This window comes from Oncorhynchus keta, unplaced genomic scaffold (assembly GCF_023373465.1).
Source record: "Oncorhynchus keta strain PuntledgeMale-10-30-2019 unplaced genomic scaffold, Oket_V2 Un_scaffold_13527_pilon_pilon, whole genome shotgun sequence".
NCBI classification, from domain to species: Eukaryota; Metazoa; Chordata; class Actinopteri; order Salmoniformes; family Salmonidae; genus Oncorhynchus; species Oncorhynchus keta.
In genome coordinates, this window is record NW_026290774.1 from 55,614 (window position 1) to 70,750 (window position 15,137).

Here is a 15,137-nt window from a genome sequence, read left to right on the forward strand (position 1 = left end):
TTAATGTCATTTTGTATAAATATATATCCTTTTTTTTTTTTTTTTTTTGCATAGGAAATGTTGTCGAAATGATGCATCATACTTTTATCTGTTATTGTTGTTCTTTTAATAAAAAATACATATCTCACGATTCCGGTGTAGCCTATTATCATTTTATTAGCTCGGGCCAAGTCTATACATTTAATGCTGCTAGATGTTACTTTTTTGGGGTGCCCTCACATAGAGTTATGAGTTATAGATCAGTCATTGTAATGGAAAGCAAGTCCAAGAAGCGGTAAATCGGTTCTATGCTTGATATTTCTATGCTTCCCGTTAAGTTTTTGTTTTTTCCTCTTTTACTTTAGGTTTTGTACACCAGGTTCAAACAGTTGGAAATACAATGTGTTTGGTTTTGGAAAAGAGATTTCACAGCGGTTTAGATGGTACATTGATTCTCTGCACTACTTGCTTATTTTTTTATTTTATTTTACACCCTTTTCTCCACAATTTCTTAGTATCCAATTGTTAGTAATTACTATCTTGTCTCATCGCTACAACTCCCGTACGGGCTCGGGAGAGACTAAGGTCGAAAGCCATGCGTCCTCCGAAACACAACCCAACCAAGCCGCACCAATGTGTCGGAGGAAACACCGTGCACCTGGCGACCTTGGTTAGCGCACACTGCGCCCAGCCCGCCACAGGAGTCGCTGGTGCGAGATGAGACAAGGATATCCCTACCGGTCAAACCCTCCCTAACCCGGACGACGTTAGGCAAATTGTGCGTCGCCCCACGGACCTCCCGGTCGCGGCCTGCTGCGACAGAGCCTGGGTGCGAACCCAGAGTCTCTGGTGGCACAGCTAGTGCTGCGATGCAGTGCCCTGGACCACTGCCACCCGGGAGGCCCCACTACTTGCTTATTTTCACATAAACCGAAATTAGGCAAACTATTAGAATTTTAGCAACCAGGACATTCCGGAGCGATTTCTGCATAGTGCATCTTTAAGTTTATTCACACACCAAAGAATAGCAAAATATATATATTTTTTTATTGATATTTTCTTGCTTTTTACAGACATTTTGCTGTCAACCTTTTGTTATGTTCTGTGTGTCCAGGTAGCAGTTATCTAGATGGAGTGAGACAGGTGTGAGTCATGATCGGTAGGTAATTCTCCAGGTTTTACATTGGCTGACATTATTTCAGCCACATCAGATATACATACTGTAGGGATAACTACTGTTAAGAGGGGAAATGGGACACATTAAGCATGAGAGCTGTTCAGAAATCAACTCATAAAACCAATAGAATAATGTTATTTTAATGCTGTATTTCAGAGTTCTCTTCTAACAATTTACAAAGACTTAAATGATCTACTGTGTGAATTATTCTTTGAACACTTATTTTATTCTCCGAGGTAAAATCTGGATAGTACAATGATCCATGACTTCCTGTTTTGAGCTTTAGTTCAGATATTCTACTGTACTTTGAGGACCAATAGTTGGGCCAACCAAACGCTCTAAGGCAGTCCCTGGTGTAAAGCATAAAGTGCTTACCTGGATAGTTTATAACCCAGGGGTCTTCAACAGGTCCATGGTGAGCTACCATACACCCCTTCGAATTGGTGGATTTGGCCATTTCGGCCGCACCCGTTGCTGACAGGTGTATTCAAATCCAGCACACCGCCATGCAGTCTCCAAAGACAAAAATTGGCAGTGGAATGGCCATACCGAAGAGCTCCGTGGCTTTCAGCGTGGCACCGTCATAGGATGCCACCTTTCCAACAAGTCAGTTCGTCAAATTTCTGCCCTGCTAGAGCCGCCCCGGTCAACTGTAAACGTCTAAGAGCAACAACGGCTCAGCCGTGAAGTGATAGGACACAAGCTCACAGAACGGGACCGCTGAAGCGCATAGTGTGTAAAAAAAGTAATCTGTCCTCGGTTGCAACACTCACTACTAAGTTCCAAACTGCCTCTAGAAGCAACGTCAGCACAATACCTGTTAGTTGGGAGTTTCATGAAATGGGTTTCATTGGACTCTGGAGCAGTGGAAACGTGTTCTCTGGAGTGATGAATCACGCTTCACAATCTGGCGGTCCAAATCTGGGTTTGGCGGTTGCCAGGAGAACACTACCTGCCCTAATGCATAGTGCCAACTAAAGTTTTGGGAAGGAGGAATAATGGTCTGGGGCTGTTATTCATGGTTTGGTCCAGGCCCCTTAGTTCCAGTGAAGGTAAATCTTAACGCTACAGAATACAATTACTTTCTAGACGATTCTGTGCTTCATGGGGGGACCTAGTGAATGACCTGCAGTCTGAATTTTTCTAGAGAGCATTTGTATGATCCAGAAGAAGATTGGGAGAATGTCATATGGTCAGATGAAACCAAAATATAACTTTTTGGTAAAAACTCAACTCGTCGTGTTTGGAGGACAAAGAATGCTGAGTTGCATCCAAAGAACACCATACCTACTGTGAAGCATGGGGGTGGAAATATCATGCTTTGGGGCTGTTTTTCTGCAAAGGGACCAGGACGACTGATCTGTGTAAAGGAAAGAATGAATGGGGCCATGTATCGTGAGATTTTGAGTGAAAACCTCCTTCCATCAGCAAGGGCATTGAAGATGAAACGTGACTGGGTCTTTCAGCATGACAATGATCCCAAACACACAGCCCGGGCAACGAAGGAGTGGCTTCGTAAGAAGCATTTCAAGGTCCTGGAGTGGCCTAGCCAGTCTCCAGATCTCAACCCCATAGAAAATCTTTCAATCAATCAAATGTATTTATAAAGCCCTTTTTACATCAGCCGATGTCACAAATTGTTGTGCAGAAAGCAATGCAGGTGTAGAAGCACGGTGGCAAGGAAAAACTCCCCAGAAAGGCAGGAACCTAGGAAGAAACCTAGAGAGGAACCAGGCTCTGAGGGGTGACCAGTCCTCTTCAGGCTGTGCCGAGTGGAGATTATTACAGTTAATTAAAAAATAATAATTTTAAGAGTGGAAAAACAAAAAACATCTGAAACCAGGAAAAATAAAACAGGACTATTTGGGAAAATATAAAACAGAATTTGGGAGCAGGTATATTGACAGAAAAAACAGTGCACTACTTTCACTAAGGACCTGGGGAAGAGTTGCAGCGGAGGAGAGGGGAATGGGCCTATTTGAAAGCTAGAAATAAAATTGTATCCTGTGACATTGTTTCATTTTTTTTTAAGTATCTCTCATGCTAGAAAAGGTTAGAGAACCCTGTTCTTACCACTTGGCTTTGGGCACTGAATCCATTGGTGCACTGAAACCTCCATTGTATCCCTACACTGACCTCTAAAAGACTTCTAGGACAAGTGGATCTACCCCAGAGAGAGAGAGAAGAAACTGCCTTGGATAGTCCCTCTGTTAGTTTGGGGATAGCCGGGCCCTGGTTGGTGAGTAATCTGACGCTCCTCTGGGCTGCAGACATGAACATTACCACTAATTACAGGCTTGCAGCCCAACGCGAGCTGTTTCTCTCTCCATGTTTCACCGTTGCTAGGTAACGGCTCATATAAACCATGCCCTGTGAGAATCACAGCTCCGGCCACTGCGATATGAAGACGGGCTTTGTTCAGACGCCCGTGGGGCAAGGAGAACCTGCTGTCACTTCAGGAACCACCACCCACTGACACACAATGGGCTTGATTTAATGTCCAGATTGACATTCCTTCGGTTAGTTTATTACACTTCAAAAAGCCTGTCAGATTTGTCAGACCTCAAGTCTTATGTTGAGATGCATATGTCCCAGGCCAGTCAATGTCTCAGCAGGCCAGAATGTGAAAGACATCACCGTATCTTGTTCAGATAGTCGGGCCTATACTTATTTCTACTAGCGTTTACATTTCAGTCATTTAGGAGACGTTCTTATCCAGAGCCACTTACAGGATTAGGGTTAAGTGCCTTGCTCAAGAGCACATCAACAGATTTCAACTAGTCTGCTCGGGGATTCAAACCAGCAACCTTTTGGTTACTCGCCCAACCGCTAGGCTACCTGCCACTAGCAGTCAGACATTCTCACAGACATGTACCCTATGAAATGATTGCTGACTCATTGCTGTTAATGTCTTACGTTGTTGTGATGTCTTTTTGACCTTTGTTTTTTTGATGACTCTCGTCTCAGACGGTCTCTACTTGTATTCATTCAGCGTCACACTTCACCTCATTACCAGGCTGAGCCTTCAACCCTGAAGAGCAGGTACACATGTAGATGGCCTTGGCTACATCTTCACTTGAGATGTATATTATCATGCTGCTTTACCACTGTAACACCAGTGTTATACTAGTGTATACACCCTTGTGTTATACTAGTGTATACACCCTTGTGTATACACTAGCCTAGTGGTTAGAGCGTTAGGCCAGTAGCCAAAAAGTTGCTGGATAGAATCCCCGAGCTGACAAGGTAAAAATCTGTCGTTCTGCCCTTGAACAAGGCAGTTAACACTTCCCCGGTAGGCCGTAATTGTAAATAAGAATTTGTTCTTAACTGACTTGCCTAGTTAAATAAATGTTAAATTAAAACTTTTTTTTGAGAAACGCTACAGTCACATCTAGTCATAGAGAGTCAGAGATCCTAATGAATGGGAGAGATGCAACAGTCACATCTAGTCATAGAGTCAGAGATCCTAATGAACGGGAGAGATGCTACAGTCTCATCTAGTCATAGAGAGTCAGAGATCCTAATGAACAGGAGAGATGCTACAGTCACATCTAGTCATAGAGAGTCAGAGATCCTAATGAACGGGAGAGATGCTACAGTCTCATCTAGTCATAAACAATCCGAGATCCTAATGAATGGGAGAGAGACACTAGAGTCACATCTAGTCATGGACAGAGATCCTAATGAATACGAGGGAGACGCTACAGTCGCATACTAGCCATAGACAGTCATAGACTCTTCTAAGCTGAGAAGTAATGATGATGTAGACCTATAGGAATTGGTTAGGGATATTCATGAGATATAAGGAAAGTGAAGGAATTTCCATCAGATCGCAAACTGGTCAGAGAGAACTGTTGGTTCTTCTGTCCATTTTAAACAAATGTCTAAAGGCTTTATATAGCATACATACATATATAGCCTACATAAAGGCTCCATAACCACAGTATTGCCTGGAGCACAGCAGGTGTAACTGTCATGTCACGCTAGAAATGTACCTGCCATGTAGTGACAACGTGTAAAGAACATGTGAATAAATATAGAGGTGAACTTAAAGACCGCTGTCTTAATTTATCCTGGTCAGTTTACTGACAGCATGTTATTAGCTTAGCTTAGCATAAACAGACCGCTGTCTTAATTTATCCTGGTCAGTTTACTGACCGCATGTTATTAGCTTAGCTTAGCATAAACAGACCGCTGTCTTAATTTATCCTGGTCAGTTTACTGACGGCATGTTATTAGCTTAGCTTAGCATAAACAGACAGCTGTCTTAATTTATCCTGGTCAGTTTACTGACCGCATGTTATTAGCTTAGCTTAGCATAAACAGACTGCTGTCTTAATTTATCCTGGTCAGTTTACTGACGGCATGTTATTAGCTTAGCTTAGCATAAACAGACCGCTGTCTTAATTTATCCTGATGCTGTTGACCCGGATCACTGGTTGCTGCGGAAAGAAGAGGAGGTCTTAATTTAGGGGGGGTCAGTGTAGCAGCATGTGATTAGCGTAGTAGCAGAACAGACCCTGTCTTAATTTATCCTGGTCAGTTTAGGGGACGGGCACAAAGTCTATACTGTGACATTAGCATAAACAGACCGCTGTCTTAATTTATCCTGGTCAGTTTACTGACCGCATGTTATTAGCTTAGCTTAGCATAAACAGACCGCTGTCTTAATTTATCCTGGTCAGTTTACTGACGGCATGTTATTAGCTTAGCTTAGCATAAACAGACCGCTGTCTTAATTTATCCTGGTCAGTTTACTGACGGCATATTATTAGGTTAGCTTAGCATAAACAGACCGCTGTCTTAATTAATCCTGATGCTGTTGACCCGGATCACTGGTTGCTGCGGAAAGAAGAGGAGGTCTTAATTTATCCTGGTCAGTTTACTGACCGCATGTGATTAGCTTAGCTTAGCATAAACAGACCCTGGTCTTAATTCCCAGGTGGTCAGGGACTGGGCGCAAAGTCTATACTGTGACATTAGCATAAACAGACCGCTGTCTTAATTTATCCTGGTGAGTTTACTGACAGCATGTTATTAGCTTAGCTTAGCATAAACAGACAGCTGTCTTAATTTATCCTGGTCAGTTTACTGACAGTATGTTATTAGCTTAGCTTAGCATAAACAGACCGCTGTCTTAATTTATCCTATTCAATTTACTGACAGCATGTTATTAGCTTAGCTTAGCATAAACAGACCGCTGTCTTAATTTATCCTATTCAATTTACTGACAGCATGTTATTAGCTTAGCTTAGCATAAACATACCACTGTCTTAATTTAAACAGGACATGTAATATCCCCTTCAACTGGCAACACCAAACCAGGACCTGTAATTATTTTTCCTGGTTTGGTGTTGCCAGTTGAAGAGGGTTCAACCCCTTCAGGAATTGCATCTTAATTAACTTGTGTTATGTCACTCTTTTAGAAGCACAGCTGTTTTGGGGACATTGATACGGTGTGTGGGTTATGTCCCATTTGGCTATGCATCCTACATAAGGAGTTGTTACGTAACAATGCTTCTCCTTTCCCTTTAGTGGGCAAGATGGATTTTTCCTCAAATCCTCTTCACTTATCCAGTCAGACATCCAGTCAGTTCAGATCCATATGAGGACAATAGTCCTCCTCAGAAACGTACCTACCGTCTCTGACTGGATGCGCCACGTCTTCCTCTTATTCTGAACATTGGATTCTTACACCCTCTGTCGGCATGTGGTGGAATTGCATCGACACTGCAGAGTAGCAAATGACACCCTATTCCCTATATAGTGCACTACTTTTGACCAGAATCTATGGGCCCTGTTCCCTATATAGTCAGCTACTTTTAACCAGAGTCTGTGGGTCCTGGTCATAATGTAGTGCACTATATAGGGAATAGGGTATCGTTTGGGATGTGCTTAGTGTAGTCCGTACCGTAAACAAACTTCTAGCCACAAACCCCAAATGACGCACTGCCCAGCCAATGACGTTACAGTGGTGACACTGTCAGATTACTGAATGAGGGATATTGCCGACTTCGCTGAGAAAAGGAAGCAGCAACAACCGTCCTTACGTTCTAGTTTTGTAAAAGACAAAATGGTCAAAAACTGGCCCAATATTTGCATGGAGTAGATCACTACTGTTGTAGTGATCTAAATTACATTTTTGTAATTTAGCAATCCCTTTTATCCAGAGCGACTAACAATTAGTGCATTAATCTTAAGACAACTAGTTTAGCTAGTTATAGTCATATTATAATATTTGCTGATCATTTGTGAGTCTGGATAATTAATAATGGCATTTTGTCTGAAGACGTTACCTCGGGATGGTGGTAGAGGATTGACGATAATCACACCACCTCAGTAACTGTAGGAAATTCAACATCGCCATCTACTGGCTATACTGCTGAAGCAAAGTGAAATGAGAGGTAACTAACATTGGACTTGATATCATACAGTACCTTAGATGAAATATTAAATGCACTGTATGTCCATTAATGAACATGAATACATACAGTGGTAAAGTACTTCAGTAAAAAATACTTTAAAGTATTACTTAAGTTGTTTTTTGGGGGGTATCTCTACTAGTTATATTTTTGCCAACGTTTACTTTTATTTCTCTACATTCCTAAAGCAATTAATGTACTTTTTACTCCATACATTTTTCCTGGCACCCAAAAGTACTCAGCAAAATGGTCCAATTCACACACGAGAACATCCCTGGTCATCCCTACTGCCTCTGATCTGGTGGACTCACTAAACAGAGAACATCCCTGGTCATCCCTACTGCCTTTGATCTGGGGGACTCACTAAACAGAGAACATCCCTAGTCATACCCTACTGCCTCTGATCTGGTGGACTCACTAAACAGAGAACATCCCTGGTCATCCCTACTGGCTCTGATCTGGTGGACTCACTAAACAGAGAACATCCCTAGTCATACCCTACTGCCTCTGATCTGGTGGACTCACTAAACAGAGAACATCCCTAGTCATACCCTACTGTCTCTGATCTGGTGGACTCACTAAACAGAGAACATCCCTAGTCATACCCTACTGCCTCTGATCTGGTGGACTCACTAAACAGAGAACATCCCTAGTCATACCCTACTGCCTCTGATCTGGTGGACTCACTAAACAGAGAACATCCCTAGTCATACCCTACTGCCTCTGATCTGGAGGACTCACTAAACAGAGAACATCCCTGGTCATACCCTACTGCCTCTGATCTGGTGGACTCACTAAACAGAGAACATCCCTGGTCATCCCTACTGCCTCTGATCTGGTGGACTCACTAAACAGAGAACATCCCTGGTCATACCCTACTGCCTCTGATCTGGTGGACTCACTAAACAGAGAACATCCCTAGTCATACCCTACTGCCTCTGATCTGGTGGACTCACTAAACAGAGAACATCCCTGGTCATCCCTACTGCCTTTGATCTGGGGGACTCACTAAACAGAGAACATCCCTAGTCATACCCTACTGCCTCTGATCTGGAGGACTCACTAAACAGAGAACATCCCTAGTCATCCCTACTGCCTCTGATCTGGTGGACTCACTAAACAGAGAACATCCATAGTCATACCCTACTGCCTCTGATCTGGAGGACTCACTAAACAGAGAACATCCCTGGTCATCCCTACTGCCTCTGATCTGGTGGACTCACTAAACACAAATGCCTTGTTTGTAAATTACGTCTGAGTGTTGGAGTGAGCCCCTGGCTATCTGTAAATAAAATAAATAAAAACCATGCCGTCTGGTTCGCTTAATATATGGAATTTTAAATGGTTTATACTTTTACTTTTGATACTGCCTCTGATCTGGAGGACTCACTAAACAGAGAACATCCCTAGTCATACCCTACTGCCTCTGATCTGGAGGACTCACTAAACAGAGAACATCCCTGGTCATACCCTACTGCCTCTGATCTGGTGGACTCACTAAACAGAGAACATCCCTAGTCATACCCTACTGCCTCTGATCTGGAGGACTCACTAAACAGAGAACATCCCTGGTCATACCCTACTGCCTCTGATCTGGTGGACTCACTAAACAGAGAACATCCCTGGTCAACCCTACTGCCTCTGATCTGGTGGACTCACTAAACAGAGAACATCCCTGGTCATCCCTACTGCCTCTGATCTGGTGGACTCACTAAACAGAGAACATCCCTAGTCATACCCTACTGCCTCTGATCTGGTGGACTCACTAAACAGAGAACATCCCTGGTCATCCCTACTGCCTTTGATCTGGGGGACTCACTAAACAGAGAACATCCCTAGTCATACCCTACTGCCTCTGATCTGGAGGACTCACTAAACAGAGAACATCCCTAGTCATACCCTACTGCCTCTGATCTGGTGGACTCACTAAACAGAGAACATCCCTAGTCATACCCTACTGCCTCTGATCTGGAGGACTCACTAAACAGAGAACATCCCTAGTCATCCCTACTGCCTCTGATCTGGTGGACTCACTAAACAGAGAACATCCCTAGTCATCCCTACTGCCTCTGATCTGGCGGACTCACTAAACAGAGAACATCCCTAGTCATACCCTACTGCCTCTGATCTGGAGGACTCACTAAACAGAGAACATCCCTGGTCATCCCTACTGCCTCTGATCTGGTGGACTCACTAAACACAAATGCCTTGTTTGTAAATTACGTCTGAGTGTTGGAGTGAGCCCCTGGCTATCTGTAAATAAAATAAATAAAAACCATGCCGTCTGGTTCACTTAATATATGGAATTTTAAATGGTTTATACTTTTACTTTTGATACTCAAGTACATTTAAAACCAAGTACTTTTAGACTTTTAACTCAAGCAATATTTTACTAAGTGACTTTCACTTTTACTTGAGCCTAATAGAAAATCACTATCTTTACTTTTACTCAAGTATGACAATTGAGTACTCGTTCCACCGATGAATACATATCACAATATGTTATGAATCTCAAGTCACTGCTACTCATGTATTTCAGCGAGAACAATGCATGTTGATTCCAAACACATTCACACAGTTGCTAAATATCCTCTGTCCATAATATGGTCCTTCTGTATACCGATGGAATAAAAAGGTGAACCAAACTGATTTATCACGTCATTACTTTATATTCAGTCATTATTTATTTGGACAATAAGAATAAACGCATGGACCAAAGCCAAAATATCCGCCATATATTATACAGCATCTGAAATGACATTATTTATCGTAACCATCTTAGTGAGACCGCACTTGAACACTTGCGTGGTCTGTGCTACACATGAGTAATTGTTTAGGTTATGTATAGCCTCTGGGCATGTTATTAGAACACACACACACACACACACACACACACACACACACACACACACACACACACACACACACACACACACACACACACACACACACACACACACACACACACGACACACCTATTACTTTGACGTTATGAATTTCTTCATCGCAGACTATCGACGTTCTGCCTCTTCATCTCCGCTAAGTGTATCGCATCAATACTGACTTGTATTCATCCTCCGGGGGCTAGTTGATTAGAAATTATTACACAAATTATTACAGCTAATGGAGATGAATGGAGTGTTATTACACAGTGATGGACTGCCTCTCCCCAACCTGCCTCATTACCAGAGCTGTAGCAGCCCCATGCCTATACTGGTCTGGTAGTCTATACTGGATTGGTAGTCTATGATCAGAGCTGTAGCAGCCCCATGCCTATACTGGTCTGGTAGTCTATACTGGGTTGGTAGTCTATACTGGGTTGGTAGTCTATGATCAGAGCTGTAGCAGCCCCATGCCTATACTGGTCTGGTAGCCTATACTGGTCTGGTAGTTTATACTGGGTTGGTAGTCTATACTGGGTTGGTAGTCTATACTGGGTTGGTAGTCTATACTGGGCTGGTAGTCTATACTGGTCTGGTAGTCTATACTGGGTTGGTAGTCTATACTGGGTTGGTAGTCTATACTGGTCTGGTAGTCTATACTGGGTTGGTAGTCTATACTGGTCTGGTAGTCTATACTGGGTTGGTAGTCTATACTGGGTTGGTAGTCTATACTGGGCTGGTAGTCTATACTGGGCTGGTAGTCTATACTGGGTTGGTAGTCTATACTGGGCTGGTAGTCTATACTGGGCTGGTAGTCTATACTGGGTTGGTAGTCTATACTGGGTTGGTAGTCTATACTGGGTTGGTAGTCTATACTGGGCTGGTAGTCTATACTGGGTTGGTAGTCTATACTGGGTTGGTAGTCTATACTGGGTTGGTAGTCTATACTGGGCTGGTAGTCTATACTGGGTTGGTAGTCTATACTGGGTTGGTAGTCTATACTGGGCTGGTAGTCTATACTGGGCTGGTAGTCTATACTGGGTTGGTAGTCTATACTGGGTTGGTAGTCTATACTGGGCTGGTAGTCTATACTGGGTTGGTAGTCTATACTGGGTTGGTAGTCTATACTGGGTTGGTAGTCTATACTGGGTTGGTAGTCTATACTGGGCTGGTAGTCTATACTGGGCTGGTAGTCTATACTGGGCTGGTAGTCTATACTGGGTTGGTAGTCTATACTGGGTTGGTAGTCTATGATCAGAGCTGTAGCAGCCCCATGCCTATACTGGTCTGGTAGCCTATACTGGTCTGGTAGTTTATACTGGGTTGGTAGTCTATACTGGGCTGGTAGTCTATACTGGGTTGGTAGTCTATACTGGGTCGGTAGTCTATGATCAGAGCTGTAGCAGCCCCATGTCTATACTGGGTTGGTAGTCTATACTGGGTTGGTAGTCTATGATCAGAGCTGTAGCAGCCCCATGTCTATACTGGGTTGGTAGTCTATACTGGGTTGGTAGTCTATGATCAGAGCTGTAGCAGCCCCATGTCTATACTGGGTTGGTAGTCTATACTGGGTTGGTAGTCTATACTGGGTTGGTAGTCTATGATCAGAGCTGTAGCAGCCCCATGTCTATACTGGGTTGGTAGTCTATACTGGGTTGGTAGTCTATGATCAGAGCTGTAGCAGCCCCATGTCTATACTGGGTTGGTAGTCTATGATCAGAGCTGTAGCAGCCCCATGTCTATACTGGGTTGGTAGTCTATGATCAGAGCTGTAGCAGCCCCATGTCTATACTGGGTTGGTAGTCTATGATCAGAGCTGTAGCAGCCCCATGTCTATACTGGGTTGGTAGTCTATGATCAGAGCTGTAGCAGCCCCATGTCTATACTGGGTTGGTAGTCTATGATCAGAGCTGTAGCAGCCCCATGTCTATACTGGGTTGGTAGTCTATGATCAGAGCTGTAGCAGCCCCATGTCTATACTGGGTTGGTAGTCTATGATCAGAGCTGTAGCAGCCCCATGTCTATACTGGGTTGGTAGTCTATGATCAGAGCTGTAGCAGCCCCATGTCTATACTGGGTTGGTAGTCTATGATCAGAGCTGTAGCAGCCCCATGTCTATACTGGGTTGGTAGTGTATGACTTCCTCTGTGGTGGAGAGTGATGGTAGAGGCCTAAATGAACAGATGACTCCAGTCAGCTTCGTCTCCACTAAGAGACGGCCGACGTGAAGGTCACTACGTTGCAGGTGATGACAGTGAGAACATTTGTTAGTAAACAAATTAATCTTCTGAAAGGTCACCATTTGTTTCACCCCGTCTCCTTCCCCCTCCCTCTGTCCCCCTCCTCCCGTCTTCTTCCCCCTCTCTCTGTCCCCCTCCTCCCGTCTTCTTCCCCCTCTCTCTGTCCCCCTCCTCCCGTCTTCTTCCCCCCTCTCTTCCTCCCCTGTCCTCTTCCCCCCCTCTCCCCCTCCTCCCGTCTTCTTCCCCCTCCCTCTGTCCCCCTCCTCCCGTCTTCTTCCCTCTCCCTCTGTCACCCTCCTCTCATCTTCTTCCCCCTCCCTCTGTCACCTCCTCTCATCTTCTTCCCCCTCCCTCTGTCCCCTTCCTCCCGTCTTCTTCCCCCTCCCTCTGTCCCCCTCCTCCCATCTTCTTCCCCCTCCCTCTGTCCCCCTCCTCCCATCTTCTTCCTCCTCCCTCCCTCTGTCCCCCTCCTCCCGTCTTCTTCCCCCTCCTCTGTCCCCTCCCCCTCCCCCGTCTTCTTCCCCCTCCCTCTGTCCCCCTCCTCATCATCTTCTCCCTCTGTCCCCTCCTGTCCTCCCTCCCTCTGTCCCCTCCTCCCGTCTTCTTCTTCCCCTCCCTCTGTCCCCCTCCTCCCGTCTTCTTCCCTCCCTCTGTCCCCTCCTCCCGTCTTCTTCCCCCTCCTCCCCCTCCCCCCTCTGTCCCCCTCCTCTCATCTTCAGCCTCCCTCTGTCCCCCTCCTCCCGTGTCCCTCCCTCTGTCCCCCTCCTCCCGTCTTCTTCCCCCTCCCCCTCCCTCTGTCCCCCTCCTCTCATCTTCTTCCCCTCCCTCTGTCCCCCTCCTCCAGTCATCTTCTTCCCCCCCCTCTGTCTTCCCCCTCCCTCTGTCCCCTCCTCGTCTTCTTCCCCCTCCCTCTGTCCCCCTCCTCCCGTCTTCTTCCCCCTCCCTCTGTCCCCCTCCTCCCATCTTCTTCCCCCTCCCTCTGTCACCTCCTCTCATCTTCTTCCCCCTCCCTCTGTCCCCCTCCTCTCATCTTCTTCCCCCTCCCTCTGTCCCCCTCCTCCCGTCTTCTTCCCCCTCCCTCTGTCCCCCTCCTCCCGTCTTCTTCCCCTCCCTCTGTCCCCCTCCTCCCGTCTTCTTCCTCCTCCCTCTGTCCCCCTCCTCCCATCTTCTTCCCCCTCCCTCTGTCCCCCTCCTCCCATCTTCTTCCTCCACTCTTCGTTAACTTATCTCTCTGTACCGTAAGTTTGTCATGAGGAAAGCGGCTGTCACTTCCGGGTCTTTGTCCCGTCTGCCAGCCAGGCTCTGGCGAAAAAACGCAGATTGTAGCATTATCAGCATTCGGCAGAAGTTGCCACCAACCTGATTGCTCCTCCATGGGCGGCTGGTTTACAGCTGTCTCCGGACAGAAGCGAGTACCTGGCCTTGCATGCCAACGAAGACGGGCGTCAGCTTCCCCAACTGGCGCCCACTGGCCCTCTGCCCGATCGCCGTCCACGCCGCGCCTATCGTACAAGCCAGCGCTCGTCCTCCTCTGTCAGCCATGCCAGCGAGGAGGCTGTCACCCTTTCACTACTACAGGGCTTTTCTCTCCAGCAACATTCATAAGCACCTGGCCAGTGCTTCTGTTCCGTTTGAAAACTTCGCAGCTGAGAAATGTAAAAGTATGCAGAAATTAGGAGAGGTTGTGGGATGCTGTTTGTCTAGGCGGCAGCCTGAGGAGCTTTAATTGTTTCACTCCTCAAAGCAGTTTTTTTTAAACGCTTGGCACCAGGCTGGGATTTTGTTATAGTTGTCTACTCCGAATGTGTGTGTGACCCTCAAACATCCAAACATGAGAGAAACACGTTCATACTGAATACAGCAAGACACTTTCCTACTGCATATTTAAGTGTGTTGTGAATATGAACAATGTAACACAGAACCCTGAAAGAGACAGTTTGAACAGTGTAACACAGAACCCTGAAAGAGACAGTATGAACGATGTAACACAGAACCCTGAAAGAGACAGTATGAACGATGTAACACAGAACCCTGAAAGAGACAGTATGAACAGTGTAACACAGAACCCTGAAAGAGACAGTATGAACAGTGTAACACAGAACCCTGAAAGAGACAGTATGAACAGTGTAACACAGAACCCTGAAAGAGACAGTATGAACAGTGTAACACAGAACCCTGAAAGAGACAGTATGAACGATGTAACACAGAACCCTGAAAGAGACAGTATGAACGATGTAACACAGAACCCTGAAAGAGACTGTATGAACAGTGTAACACAGAACCCTGAAAGAGACAGTTTGAACTGTAACACAGAACCCTGAAAGAGACAATATGAAGAGTGTAACACAGAACCCTGACAGAGAGACAGAACGATGTAACACAGAACCCTGAAAGAGACAGTATGAACGATGTAACACAGAACCCTGAAAGAGAC